At 41.6% G+C, this 15,513-nt stretch overlaps 1 protein-coding gene across 1 annotated transcript in view; it reads right to left on the reverse strand.

Moving 5' to 3' along the window:
* The window catches only part of tmem269 (transmembrane protein 269), an 83,140-nt gene extending 82,869 nt beyond the window's left edge, over nt 1-271 (reverse strand). Inside the window, exon 1 of the mRNA XM_020529815.2 lies at nt 166-271. The gene's annotated coding sequence lies outside the window, so the exon portion shown is untranslated. The remainder of the gene's footprint in view (nt 1-165) is intronic.
* Between the last annotated feature and the right edge of the window lie 15,242 nt (nt 272-15,513).

The raw sequence follows: 15,513 nt of genomic DNA on the forward strand, positions 1-15,513 counted from the left end.
CTGCCAAATTGGCGAGTCTGAAATTATTCATTTTTGCGCGGATGACACCCGTTTAATCTTAGCAGCAGAGCACGAATATCACTATTCCGAAAGAATAAAAAAATCAGCGCACAATGGAACGTTCGCACTGCTTGCGAGAACGAAGGCGTGAGTTGAATGACTTACCTCAGAAATGACAGGGCGAGTTAAGGATTGTATGATGCACAGATGGCGCCGTTATCTGAAGACGAGCTCGACAGCGTTCCACTCTGTTCGCTCTGCCCTCCACCCGCCGCACTGGATGTGGTTCCGGCAGCAGCGCAATAAAAACGGTTCGATCGCCAGGACAGGAGCCGCGCGCACCGGCTACTGCGCGGGGGAGGGGGCGTGGCCCGCAGGCGCGGCAGGTGTGCGCCGGCGCCAGGCATAGGGCAGCAGGTAAGCGTTTCGACGCCTTTGACCCTCATTCCTCTTTCTAGTTCTGATTTTTCTTTTCGTAACGATGCAACGTGTTTTGTTTGTCGAAGGGCTGCACCCCAAAGGGAGAGGGGAAAGCCTAATTGGCCAAGGATAGGGAGGGGGAAGGAGACTATTAGCTCATGAGGGTGTAGGAAGCAGGAACCACGAGTCATATCGAAGGCAAATTGGGTGGGCACTTGAGGGAAGTAAAGTTGCAGGGCCACAGGGATAGTGTGTGGCAGAATGGGGACAAGTTGGCTCCTTCTCCATTGGGTTCGCGTGGATTTGATGGGCAAAATGATCTCCCACGCCATAGGTCAAATAAATAAGCCATATGCAGTCCTGCTTTGTGTCTAGGCACTTCAACCCTCGTACGGTTAGTAATCGAGCCCCCTTCAAGATTTGGAAACCATTGATTGTGCATTTTCGGGTTTAAAGATATGTTTAATTTTAGATTGTAACCAAGAACCGAAACATTATCCTACGTTTATAAGGTGCATCGATACCTCCGCTCTTTTGTTGGCCAATGTTTGTTTTAGCTCCTGGACGTCAGAACCATATCTTATGGGTGTCAGTCCACCCAGCATTCAGCAAAGAAAGGATTGAAACATCTTCCCTACACTTGCAATCATCTTCAAAAATAATAGCGATTAGGGTGAATTTACATCTTCATTGCTATAACTCTTAAAAAATCCTAGCCTCCCTACAATATTATAACTATAAAGCCTCAGGAATATTGAGTATAGTGTTTTCTAAACTTATTACACCACTGACCCACACCTCCCACCTCAAGTCTTACTCCCATGCAATTGAAAAATAACCAGCTGTGTAGAATTACTAATTCTGTGGATATGCACCTTGTACTGTTAATTTGCCAGTTCTCCTGCAGTGCTTTACTCAAAAGATTGTGAATTTCTGAATGGAGTTGGTTGATTTTCACTTTGAAGGAGAAACCATTTAAGAGTTCTGCTTCCATTTCATATTTATTCCCTTTTTGAAGGGCTGAGGCTTCGTTTGCTACCACAAGAATCTTAAGAAAAAGGATAAACCTATATAACCCGGCACAGTGAAGTCATGATGATTGAACTGAACCACATATCAAAGCCATTTGATTAGCTCAATCCCACCAGTGTGTTTTTTTCTCAGCCGTGTTGAGTTCTGATTGGTAGGTGTTCAGGATATGAATGATCCTGCAAGACCAGCATTTGTTACATATCCTTAGTTGCTCTTGAGTAAGGAGTTATTGCTTGTCATGCTCCATAACTTGAAAAACTTTCGCTATGTCATCAGGTCTGGCAGCATCTGTGAAGGTGTAGGGGTTTCTCTTGCAATTTCTGTTTTCATTTCAGATCTCCAGCACCTGCAATTCTTTGTTTTATTAACCCTATCTATTATTATTCAGTGTCCCCTGTCAACCAATTTCCAATAGGTACCACAAGTTTGCACCACTACCTGATGAAGATGTAAGCAGCATTCTTATTAGAAATGTAGCAATTATTCATGCTTTAATGCTACTGTAACAGTATCTTGAGAAGTTTTGCTAAATTTAAAGTGCAATATAAATACAAATAGTTATTGTTGAGATATTTTTCAGGAAATAAAACATTGTGGTATTTCATTTTCTTCCTTTTGGTCAGTTCAAAATAATTTTAAAGGTTATCCTGGTGAGAAACAACTTCCAACCAATACAACTATTTTGTAGCATTAGTTTTACATTTTCTGATCAACGTGGAAGACCGTGAGAAATAGGAACAGAATTAGGCTGTTCAGCCCATTGAACCCTACCCTTTTTAATTCATTCATGGGATGTAGCCATTATTAGCTAGGCCAGCATTTATTGTCCATGCGTAATTACCAAGGGGGCAGTTACATTTCTGTGGGTCTGGAGTCTCATATAGGCTAGACCAAATAAAGATGGCAGTTTTCTTCCAAAGGACATTAGTGAACCAGGTAGGTTTTTCCTGACAATCACTTCATGATCATTATTAGACCCTTAAGTCCATGTTTTTATTGAACTTACGTTTCAGCACCTGTCATGGTGTTTTGATCCCAGGTCCCTGGAATATTCACTGGGTTTCCAAATTAGCAGATTAATGATACTAACTAGACCGTCACCTCCCCATTCTCTGCTGTTCAGTAGGATTGTGGTTGATCCGAGATGCTCGGAGATATTATCCTACACCATTGTAACAAGTTGAATTTGAACTCGAGCCTCCTGGCTTGAAGGTAGGGACACATCCATTGCACCACAAGATCCCACCAAAGTTTAGTTTTTATGGACACTTGATTATAAATCTGAAGTGGTAGTTCCTTGTGTTAATTGATCATGGAAGAGCAATAGACATTTTTTATTTTTTATTTAAAGTTCAGCATGCTAGACTAATTAGTAATTTAGGTAACTAACGAATTAGTAAAGTTAGATCACGTGGGATTTGGAGTGAGCTTGCAAATTGAATACCTACTTGGGTTAATGGCAGTAGATAGAGAGTAATAGTGGAGTGTTGCTTTTCAGACCGGAGGACTGTGACCAATGGTGTTCCACAGGGATCGGTTCTGGGTCCTCTTTTGTTTTTTATTTATATAAATTATTTGGATGAGAATATAGAAAGCATGATTAGTAAGTTTGAGGATGACACCAAAATTGGTGGCAGAGTAGACAGTGAAGAAGAGTTTCTAAGAATACAAAGGGATCTTGATCACAGGGGTCAATGAGCTGAAAAATGACAGGTGGAGTTCAATCTGGATAAATGTGAGGTATTGAATTTTGGAACAGAGTGACCTAGAGGTGCAGGTACATAATTCTTTGAAGTCTGTGTCACATATAGACAAGCTGGTTAAAAAGATATTTGGCACGCTTGCCTTCATGACTCAATCCTTTCAGTGTAGGAATTGGGAAGTCATGTTGGGGTTGTACAGACATTGGTGATGCCTTTTCTGGAATACTGTGTCCAGTTCTGGTTGCCCAATTATAGGAAGGATATTATGAAGCTGGAGAGGATTCAGAAGAGGATGTTGCCGGATATGGCAAGTTTGAGTTACTGGAGCATAAGAGTTTGAGAGGCGACCTGATAGAAGTTTATAAAATAATGAGTTATAGATAGAGTTAATGGTAAATGTTCTTTCCCTAGGATGGGGGCTTTCAAGACTTGGGGGCACATTTTTAAGGTGAGAGAGATTTTAAAAAGAAATAAGAGGCAAAATTGTTCATGAGTGGGATGAACTTTTTGAGGAAGTGATGGATGTGGGTACAATTACAATGTTTAAAAGACATTTGGATAGATACATGAATAAGGTAGGTTTGGAGGAATATGGGCCAGGAACCGGCAGGTGGGATTAGTTTAGTTTGGGATAATGTTTGGCATGGACTGTTTGGTCCAAAGAGTCTACTTCGGCGCTGTATGACTCTATGATTCTATGACCAGTATCAACATCTTGGGGGCTTAACATTGATCAGAAACTGAACTGGACTTGCCATATAAATATAGTGGCTATAAGAGCAGGTCAAAGGCTAGGAGTATTGCAATGAGTAACTCATTTCCTGACTCCCCAAAGCTGTTCCACAAGGTACAAATCAGGACATGATGGAGTACTCTCCACTTGCCTGGATACGTGTAACTCTAGCACCACTCAAAACTTGACACCATTAACGACAAAGCAGACTGCTTGATTGGCATCATATCCATTCCCTCCAACACCGATACTCAGTAGCAGCAATGTGTGCCATCTACAAGATACACTGCAAAAATTCACCAAGGCCTCTTAAGCAGCACCTTCCAAGTCCACAAACACTTCTATCTAGAAGGACAAGGGCAGCTGATACATGGGAACACCACCAACTGCAAGTTCCCCTTCAAGCCAATCACTAACCTGACTTGGAAATATATCACCATTCTTTCAGTGTTGCTGGGTCACACTTCTCTTAATTTTCACCCTAATGGTATTGTGGGATTGCCTACAGCATGTGGACTGCATCAGTTCAGGAAGCCAGCTCACCACCACCTTCTGAAAGGTAAGTAGGGGTAGGGAATAAATGCTGTCCCAGCCATTGGCATACACGTTCTATGAATGAATAAAAAGAATAAGAGGCAGCGTTATTGAAACCGCAGAATCAGCAAGTGGACTAAAACTTTATCATAAACAAAATTTATTAATTCAGTAAAATGGTATGTAGAGTGATAGAATCAGAGAGTCTACAGCATGGAAACAGGCCATTCAGCCCAACTTGCCCCTGCTCCCAGTTTTCACAATAAAACTAGTCCCATTTGCCTGTGTTTGGTCCATATCCCTCCATACCTATTCCATTCATGTACCTGTCTAGACGTCTCTTGAATGACAAAATTGTACTCGCTTCCACAGCTGCCTCTGGCAGCCCATCCCAGACACTCACCAGCCTCTGTATGAAAAAATTGCCCCTCTGGACACTTTTGTATCTCTCTCCTCTCACCATAAAAGATAAAGATAACATCAAATCTGTTCAAAATTGTTGATAACCTAGACATAGAAGATTATTCAAGAAGTAGGAAAAATCTACCTATGATCATGTCATGTCCAAAACTGAAATATTCAGTTCTGAATTTCAAACTAATTGTTGTATATTTTTAAAAAAACTGCGACAAGGGGTGAAAAAGATGAATGGCAGAGTGTCACCTGACTTGTTTAGTGATTGAAGCTGCTCCCTGATACAAGAGGGAACAGAAGGAACATTCCAAACTGATGTGAATCCAAAAATATATTATCAATTGGCTGGGCCATTTAAAAACAAAGACACTGACTGTCATAAATAATCAAGGTGTTAAACAATGGTATAGAATGTTGGAATTTTATTTAAAACAAAGAACTGCGGATGCTGGAGATCCAAAACTAAAACAGAAATTGCTGGCAAAACTCAGCAGGTCTGGCAGCGTCTATGGGGAGAAAGCAGAGTTAATATTTCAAGTCTGGTGACGCTTCAGACTTGCTGAGCTTCACCAGCAACATCTGTTTTTGATGCACACAACTTTATATGAAAATGGACTTTATAATAAGTCAGAAAGCCCAAATGGAAAGGAACATCATTTATTGTTGAACATCAAAATAGAGATACTACTCATGGCATCGATAGGCTACTCCCAGCCTAGACAGACAGTTCTGCAGACCCATCCCTGCATCTGCTTTATAAAAGATTCAGATGATGAGTTCCAGCTGGGCAGGCCATTGCCTGTTACCAAGGGAACTAATACTCAAAAAGCTCCTCAGGAAGATTATGTGATGATTCCCCATGGGCCTTGTAGGGGTTATCACATCCCTTCCAATCTGAGTCCAAGAGTTCCCTATTGCTCCTGTGATAATGGGGCCTCTTGTCTTGCTTTGCCCCTTTCCTGTTGCTTTCCAGGTCTGGTCAAGGTGCATAGTATAAATAATCAAACATAAGTAAGAATAATAGGGTTGTAATAGTAGGGGTTTTAAATTTTCCGAACATCGACTGTGCCTGCCATAGGGTTAAAGTGAGGGATTTATTAAATGTGTTCAAGAGAATTTTCTTTATCAATATGTAAATGTTCCTACCAGAGAAGGAGCAAAACTTGATCATCTCTTGGGAAATAAGCCAGGGCAAATGACTAAAGTGTTAGCACATGACCACTTTGGACTTGTGATCATAATTCTATTAGTTTTAAAATAGTTGTGGAAAAAGATTAGCCTTCCATAAAAGTTAAAGTTCTTAATTGGAGTAGGGCAAATTTTAATGATATGAGACAAGAACTTTCAGTAGTTAGGAGTAGACTGTTCGCAGGTACAGTAATGACTGGCAAGTGGGAGGCTTTAAGTGTGATAATGAAAGTTCAGAGGCATTATGTTCCTGTTAGAGTGAAAGGTAAGGCTGGTAAGACTGGGAAACAATGGATGAAGAAAGGAATTGAGGTTCTAGTCAAGAATAAAAAAAGAATCATAGATACAGGTGACTGGGATCAAATGAATCTCTTGATGAGTATAAAGAGTGTAGGGGCATTCTTAAGAGGGGAATCAGGAAGACAGAGGGAATACGGGATAGTCTTGGCAGATAAGGTTAAGGATTCTACAAGTACATTAAGAGCAAGAGATCAACTAGGGAGAGTATAGGGCTCCTTAAAGATCAAAGAGGTTGTCTTTGCGTTGAACCTCAGGAAATGGGAGAGATATTAAATGAATATTTTGGTTTTAACTGTGAAGAGAGAAACAGAGGCTATAGAACTCAGGGAAATAAAATGTTGATGTTTTGAAAACAGTCCACATTACAGAAGAGAAAATGCTGGAGGTCTTAGAAAACATAATGGTGGATAAATTTCTGATCAAGTGTATCCCAGGACCATTGTGGGAAGCTCAGGAGAAAATTGCGGGCCCCTAGCAGATATATTTGTATCATCTATAACTGTGGATGAGGATCCAGAGAACTGGAGAGTGCCTAATGTTGTGCCTTTATTTAAGAAGGGTTGTAAAGAGAAGCCTGGGAACTGTAGACCTGTGAGTCTGACTTCAGTGGTGGGTAAATTAGAGTCATAGAGTCATACAACAGGGAAGCAGACCCTTCAGTCCAACTTGTCTATGCCAACTAAGTTTCCCAAACTAAACTAGTCCCACTTGTCTGCATTTGGCCCATATCCTTCGAAAACCACCACCACCCTCTATTTCCTACCCTAAAGCCAATTTTGTATCCAATTGGCAACTCACTGTGAATCCCAAGTGATCTAACTTTACTAACCAGTAAACCATGCAGAACCTTGTCAAAGGCTTTACTAAAGTCCAAGTAAACAACATCTACTGCTCTGCCCTCATCAATCTTCTTGGTTATGTCCTGAAAAAACTCAATCAAGTTTATTAGACACGAAAACGACTCATGAGGGCAGAGCAATAGATGTTCTTTACTTGGACTTTTGTAAAGCTTTTGATAAAGTTTTGCATAGTAGGCTGATTAGTGGAATGAGATCTCATAGGATTCAGTGAGCTTGCCAATTGGATACAAAATTGGCTTTACGATAGGAGACAGAGGGTGGTGGTGGAGGGTTGTTTTTCGAACTGGAGGCCTGTGACCAATGGTGTTCTGCAGGGATTAGTACTGGGTCCACTTTTGTCTGTTATTTATATAAATGATTTTGATTAAAATACACGAGGCATGGTTAGTAAGTTTGCAGATGACACCGAAATTGATGGTATAGTGGACACTGAAGAAGGTTAAGATTACAAAGAAAGATCAGTTGGGTCAATGGGCTGAGAAGAGGTAGATGGAGTTTAATTTGGATAAATGTGAGGTATTGCACTTTGGGTAAAATAAACAAGAGCAGGATGTATACAGTTAACGGTAGGGACCTGAATAGTGTTGCAGAGAAGAGAGACCTAGGGGTTCAGGTACATAAACCTTTGAAATTTGCGTCACAGGTAGACAGGGTGGTTAAGAAGGCATTTAGCATACTTGCCTTCGTTGCTCAGACCTTTGAGTATAGGAGCTGTGACATCATGTTGAGGTTGTACAGGACATTGGTTAGGCCTTTTCTCGGGGTGACCTCGTCGAGGATTATAAAGTCATGACGAGCATAGATAAGGTGAATGGCAGGTGTCTTTTCCCAAAGGTTGGGGGATTTCAAGACTAAGGGGCATATTTTTAAGGTGAGAGGACAAAGATTTAAAAAGGACATGAGGGGCTATCTTTTTACGCAGAGTAGTTAGTGTGTGAAATGAACTTCTAGAAGAAGTGATGGATACAGGTCCAGTTACAATGTTTAAAAAACATTTGGATAAGTACGTGAATAGGAAAGATTTGAAGGGATACGGGCCAAAAGCAGGCAGGTGGGACTAGTTTAGTTTGGGAAAGTGGTTGGCCTGCATTAGTTGGACTGAAGGGTCTGTTTCCATGCTGAATGACTCTGTGACTCTATCTCTTCCATGAAAAGTGTTATAGAGTCACTGCATGGGGCTCATCCTTGGTGGTGTTCCATTGAAACAGTTGCCTCTCTGGAGGCTTCCTGCCTGTGGTGGTCAACTTTTTTTTGTGACCTTCTCCCCAGTTTTGACCGTGTATGATAACTGTCCAGTTTTATTTGTAAGGATAACCCCCAGGATTCCTGGAGAGCTGTCACCAAAGTTCGTTACATGGACTATATCTCCCCCCATTAAATTATGAGACCTGGGGTCTGAGCCCCTTTTTATGGCTTTCATCTTCTCGTTGACAGGCTATAATCCATCCTTGTTGACTGCATCTGAGGTACGTTACCTTGTTTACCTGGAACAAACAATTTTCCTTTTTAAGCCAGATGCCAGCCTCAGAAAGACACCATAAGACCTCCTGTAAATGTGCTATATGTTCCTTTTGTAGCTCCTGAGATCATCGAGATAGACTGCCATTCTGGGCACCTCTTGGAGGATATTCTGCATTACCCTTTGAAAGATGGCGCAAGTCAAAGATACCCGAAAGGGCAAGTGAGTGTACTGATACAGCCCTTTATTAGTTTTTACATCAACATACTTCCTGGATGACCCCTTCAGGCTCCAGTTGCAGGTTGGTGTGGCTCATATTGAATATATGAAATGTGTGACCCCCAGCCAGCTTTTCATATAAGTCTTCGGTGCACGGCATTAGGTATCAGTCTAAGTGGGCAGCTCTGTTGACTGTCAACTCATAATCCCCAGATTGAGTTGATAGGTTTTACAACTGGGACTACTGGAATGGCTTGTTCAGTAAATTGCATTGGGTGTATGATGCCAAATTGCTCTGGACGTTCTAATTCGGCTTCTACTTTGGCACGTAGGGCATAGGGGACCAGCCGTGCCTTGAAGTGTTTATGTCAGGTCTCTTGGTCTGCATAGTTCTTGGCCCTGCTGCCTTTTATCTTCCCAAGGCCTTCTTGGAACATTTTGGGATACTTTCCAATGACTTCAAATAGATTTCAAGTACTGATTTTAGAGAACCAGGCGGATTTTTTTTGCTGCAGTCGCATCCCAAAACGTCACGTTCTTACTGGTTTCATTGAAAGGCAAATCCAAAACTTTACTCTCATTGCCAATGTAATAACTGAGGAAGCCTGACTGGAAAGGAACAGCAGATATTTTGATCAGGTTCCATGAAGTAGGCTGCTCTGGAAGGTTAGATCACTTTGAATCCAGGGAGAACTGGCAAATTGGATACACAGTTGGCTTGATGGTAGGAAGCAAAGGGTAATACTGGAAGGATGCTTATCTGACTGGAGGCCTGTGACTAGTGGTGTGCCTCAAGGTTCGGTGCTGGGCTCATTGCTGTTTGTTAGCTATATCGATGATTTGGATGAAAATGTACAAGGCATGATTAGTAAGTTTGTGGATGACACTCAGATAGGTGGTATTGTGGACAGTGAGGAACGTTATCAGAAATTACAGCAGAATCTTGATCAGCTGGGGAAGTGGGCCAAGAAATGGCAAATGGAGTTTAAAATAGATAAGTGTGAGGTGTTGCATTTTGGGAAGTCAAATCCAGGTAGGAGTTTCATGGTGAATGGTAGGGCCTTGAGGAGTGTAGTAGAAGAGAGAGACCTTGGAGTTCAGATGCACAGTTCTCTGAAAGTGGAGTCACAGGTAGACAGGGCAGTGAAGAAGGCTTTTGGTAAATTGGCCTTCATTAGTCAGGGTATTGAGTATAGAAGTTGGGAAGTTATCATGCAGTTGTACATGACATTGGTGAGGCTGCAGTTGGAGTATTGTGTTCAATTTCGGTCACTTTGCTACAGGAAGGATGTTACTAAACTGGAAGGAGTGCAGAAGGAATTTACAAGGATGTTGCCAGGACTCAAGGGACTGAGTTATAGAGAGAGTTTGGACAAACTAAGACTTTTTTTCTTTAGAGCGTAGGAGACTGAGGGAAGATCTTAAAGAAGTGTATAAAATCATGAGAGGCATGGATAGGGTGAATGCACTCAGTCTTTTTCCCAGGGTTGGGCAATCGAGGACTAGAGGGCATCAGTTTAAGGTAAGAGGGGAAAGAATACATGGGAACCTGAGGGGCAACTTTTTTACACAGAGAGAATACGCATACGGAATGAGCTGCTAGTGGAAATGGTTGAGGCGGGTACATTAACAACATTTAAAAGTCACTTGGACAAATACATGGATAGGAAAGGTTTAGAAGGATATGGGCCAAGTGCAGGGAAATGGGCTTAGTGTGGATGGACATTTTGGTCGGCACGGACCAGTTTGGGCCAAAGGGCCTGTCTCTGTGCTGTAGGACTTTATGATGCTATGACTCTATATTGTTGAACACTGAAATAGAGCAGCCTCTCATGATTACATAGGCTAGTCCCAGAAGAGGACAAACCATTCTGCAGACCCAACCTTGGTGTACTTTCTAAAAGGCTCAAGTGAAGTGTTCCAGCTAGGCAGGCCAATGCGTGTTACCAAGAGAACTCATAAGACCATAAGATATGGGAGCTGAATTAGGTCATTCAGCCCATTGAGTCTGCTATGCCATTCAATCATGGTTAATATTTCTCAACCCATTCTCCTCCCCGCTCCCTGTAACCCTTAGGCCCCTTACCAATCAAGAACCTATCTATTTCTGTCTTAAATACACTTAATGACTTGGCCTCCACAGCCTTCTGTTCCACAGATTAACCACCCTCTGGTTGAAGAAATTCCCCCTCATCTCAGTTCTGAAGGATCATCCCTTCACTCTGAGGCTGTGCTGTTGGGTCCTAGTCTCTCCTACTAGTGGAAGCATCTTCTCTGCATCTACTCTATCCAGGCCTGTCAGTATTCTGTGAGTTTCAGTGAGCTTCCTCTTATCCTTCCAAACTCCATTGAGTATAGACCCAGAGTTCTCAACCATTCCTCATATTACAAGCCCTTCATCCTGGGATCATTCTGGTTAACCTTCTTTGGACTCTCTCCAATGCCAGTACATCCTTCCTTAGATACGGGGCCCAAAACTGCTCAGAGTATTCCAAATGCGATCTGACCACAGACTTATACAACCTCAGCAGTACATCTCTGCTCTAGTATTCCCACCCTCTTGAAATGATTTATCCATCTTCAAATCTTTCAGCTTCCCAATACCCTTTTCTTACTGATGGCCTTTATATCATCTCTGCCCTGACTCTGTTGAAGTTCTGGAGTGCTGCTGGTGTCTGCCACCATGAAGACTGATGCAAAGTACCTATTCTGTTCCTCCGCCGTTTCTTTGTTCCTCATTGGTACTTCTCCAGCCTCATTTCCAGTGGTCCAATGTCCATTCTTGCCTCTAGCTTACATTTTATATATCCTAAAAAAACTCATACAATCTTCTGTTATATTACTAGCTAGCTTAACCTCATATTTCATCATCTCCCGCATAGTTGCATTTTTAGTTACCCTCTGCTGGTTTTTAAAGGCATCCCAATCCTCTGGCTTCCCACTAATCTTCTTTCTTCCTTTTTTCTGTCCCTAACTTCCTTTTTCTGTCATGGTTGACTTGTCCTTCTCTTAGTATGTTTGTTCCTTAGGATCAATTTCTGCTGTACCTCAGGAATTATCCCAAGAAACTCCTGCCATTGCTGCTCCAACATCTTCTCTGCTCAGCTGTCTTTCCAATCAGTTCTGGCCATCTCCTCCTTTATGTCTTCATGGTTAACTTTACTCAATTTAATACCAGCTTCTCCCTCTCAAACTGCAGGGTGAATTTTATCATATTATGGTCACTGTCTCTGAGGGGTTCCTTCTCCTTAAGCTCCCCAATCACATCTGCCTCATTACACATCACCAAACCTAAAATTGCCTGTTCCCTAGTGGACTGCACTACAAGCTGCTCTGAAAAACATCCTGTAGACGTTCCACAAATTCCTTTTCTTAGGATGCAATATCAACCTGATTTTTCCAGTCCAGCTGCATGTTGTAGCCCCCCATGATTATTGTAGTGGTGTCTTTCTTACTTACCTTTTCTGTCTCCAGATTTTTATTCTGCCACACATCCTGACTACTGCGAGGAGGCATGTACATAACTCCCACTTCCTTTGCAGTTTATCAACTCTACACACACAAATTTGACACCTTCCGAGTCTATATCACATGTTGCTGTCAATTTCATTTCTTACTAAAAGGCAACCCCACCCCTCTGCCCATCTGTCTGGTGTTTTGATAGGAACTCTTAGATATTTAGTTCACAGCCCTGATGCCCTTGCAGCTGCAACATTGTGATACCCACAACATTGTACATACCAAATTCAATCTGTGTTAACAAGCTCATTACCTTGTTTCATATACTGCTTGTATTTAAGTACAACAACCTGTATTGACTGCCCCCTTCTCATCATTGTCCCATATCTGCTGTTCCTGAAGTTAGATTCCTGACCCTTTCCATACTGTCCATCCTTTTACTTGCTCTGAAAACTAATAACTTCTGGTGCCTCCAACCTCCCCCCCCCCCCCCACGCCACACCCCCCCTTAACATTCTCCATAATTTTTCATGCATTTGAACCTGCCCCACCCTATCCCCAACAGTTTAGTTTAAAGCCCTATCCACAAACCTTGTTAAGCGATTCACCAGCAGTCTGGTCCCAGCATGATTCAGGTGGAGCCTGTCCCATCAGAACAGCTCTCTCCTTCCTCTGTATTGGTGCCAATGTCCCTTGAATTTGAACCCGTTTTTCCCACACCAATCTTGAACCCATGTGCTTACCCCTTTAATCTTGTTCATCCTGTGCCAATTTGCTTTTGGCTCAGATAGTAATCCAGAGATTATTATCTTTCTGGTGCTCCTTTTTAAATTAGCTCCTAACTGCTCATATTCCCTCAGCAAAATCTCTTTCCTCTTTCTACCAATATTGTAGGTACCTACGTGGACTATGGCAACTGGATCTTTTCCCTCCAAGTCCAAGTTCCTCTTATTTCCAGATGAGATATTCTGAACCTGGGCACCAGGCAGGCAATACAACCTTCCAGACTCTTGATCCTGTACTGTACTGCAAACGGAGATTAATTAGTGATTCCTCATGGTCCTTGTAGGGATTATCACAGGTTTTAAATTTGTAAAAGACCACATGGTGAGGTAACCATTTTTAGTTGCTTGTTGTTCAATCAGCTGGAAACTGCTTGAAGACAGAAGTTTGCCAAAAAGAGCCATCAAACTAATTGTAAGTCATCAAGCTGTCAAGGTCATAAACAGCAATATATTTTAAGTGTGATCTCCTAATAGGGTTTTCCCAATCCCTCCATCTGCTACCTGTACCAACATCAAATTTACTTGAGAACCAGCTTTCTGAGTTTTCTGAAAACAAGAAATCTCAAGAATCCTTCACTTTACAGACTTCCATTTCAATTTTAAAACCTCAGCTTCATCCAAGAAACTACAGGCCAGACATGAAATAGAGGGAGATGCTTACAAGCTGTAACCATATGTTAACTTAATCAGTATCTAATATTTGTGTATGTGTGTGACAGTGTAGGTGAGACAGGTATGAAACATTGGTATTTTCAGAGAGAGAGAATAAATAACCTTTATTTTAAAACTCTCTCAAAAGGCTGAAAACGCATACCCATACAAACAAGCGTACTGATCATTAACATATAAAAAAGAAATAATACATTCTGTTTGCGACAAGCAACAGTCACCCAAAATTAGCCCAGGGCATCCCAGGAACATAAGATGTCAGGGTAGAGGATACAATGCAAAACACAAGTTATTAAACTAAAGTAAAGTGAGTAATGACAATTCAGAGTTGAGTTTTTACTTTTGTCTCCCCTGGTACTTAGTGCACCAGATTCAGATTTTCTCATGAACTTCTCAAAATTGGGTTTTATTAAATTGAGTTTTATTAAATTGACTGTTGACTTTCGCGTCTTTTTAAAACTTCATTCTTTACTCCTGATCCTTTAAACCAATTGCCAAATTTGCTGTGAGGACTACCAACCTTCTGTGAATGAGCAAACTTTACTTCAATATTTTATCAGATTTTTGTCTACTTATCAAACTGAGGTTTAAGGGTGGCAACAGCAGAGTCAAAATGAATATGCTATCATCTACGGGGACAGTAGAAGTTTTCTTGACAAATTTCACTTCCTTTCCTGTAGCTAATCATTATTTAGTGAAAGCTTTTCTTAAACCTTGTTTTTAAAGTGGTATCATTAAAACAGGAGTTTTAGGAGGCTACTCTTTTTGACAAAATTTTGCTATTCCAAGGTAAAAAGAGGTATTGGAAACACTGTAGGTTTCTTGAATTCCTGAAGCATATAAAGAAACAAAATTGTAGAAGAAAGACAAAGCCTAATTTTATTGAATGGCACGAGTGTGGTGTGTTCCCCAAGGGCAGTGGCAACAGCCATAATGGAAGACGTGAGGCCTAGAGAAAAGTCGTAATAACTGCATATCTACATTGTGCATTCAGTCCTTTAGCTCTTTCACAAACCTGGTAGAATGCTAGTTACTAGAAGCACGAGTTGCGTAACAGGTGAGTTTGTTGAGGGTGACCCTGGTATTGTAGTAAGCAATCAGGAGTTTTATAAAACCACAAAGGGCATGGATAAGGTGAATGACAAGAGTCTTTTCCCTAGAATGGGAGACTTTATAACTAGGGAGCATGTTTTTAAGGTTAGAGGAGAAAGATTTAGAAAGAACATGAGGGGCAACTTTTTTACAGAGTGAATGGTTCATGTGTGGAATGAACTATGGTGTGGCACGGTGGCTCAGTGGTTAGCACTGCTCATAGTGTCCAGGGATGTGCTGGCTAGGTGGATTAGCCATGGGAAATGCAGCCTTACGAGGATAAGGTAGGGGGGTGGGTCTGGGTTGGATTGCTGTTTGAAGAGTTGTTACAGACTCAATGGGCTGAATGGCCTGCTTCCACACTGTAGGGATTCTATGATGAAGAGGTGGATGCAAGTGCAATTACAACATTTAAAAGACTTGTGGACATGAATAGGAAGAGTTTGCAGAGAAATGGGCCAAACGCAGGCAAGTGGGACTAGTTCGGTTTGGGAATATGGTCAGTGTGGACTAGTTGGAGTGAAGGCTCTATTTCCATGCTGTATGACTTGAGGAAGGTTGGAAGGGAGTTGTTATCCAAGAATGAGTTGTAACATCTGCTTCAAAAGAGGCCTTATGTCCATTACAAATCCAAAGGAGGACGGCT

This window comes from Rhincodon typus, chromosome 31, assembly GCF_021869965.1.
Source record: "Rhincodon typus isolate 14 chromosome 31, sRhiTyp1.1, whole genome shotgun sequence".
NCBI classification, from domain to species: domain Eukaryota; kingdom Metazoa; phylum Chordata; class Chondrichthyes; order Orectolobiformes; family Rhincodontidae; genus Rhincodon; species Rhincodon typus.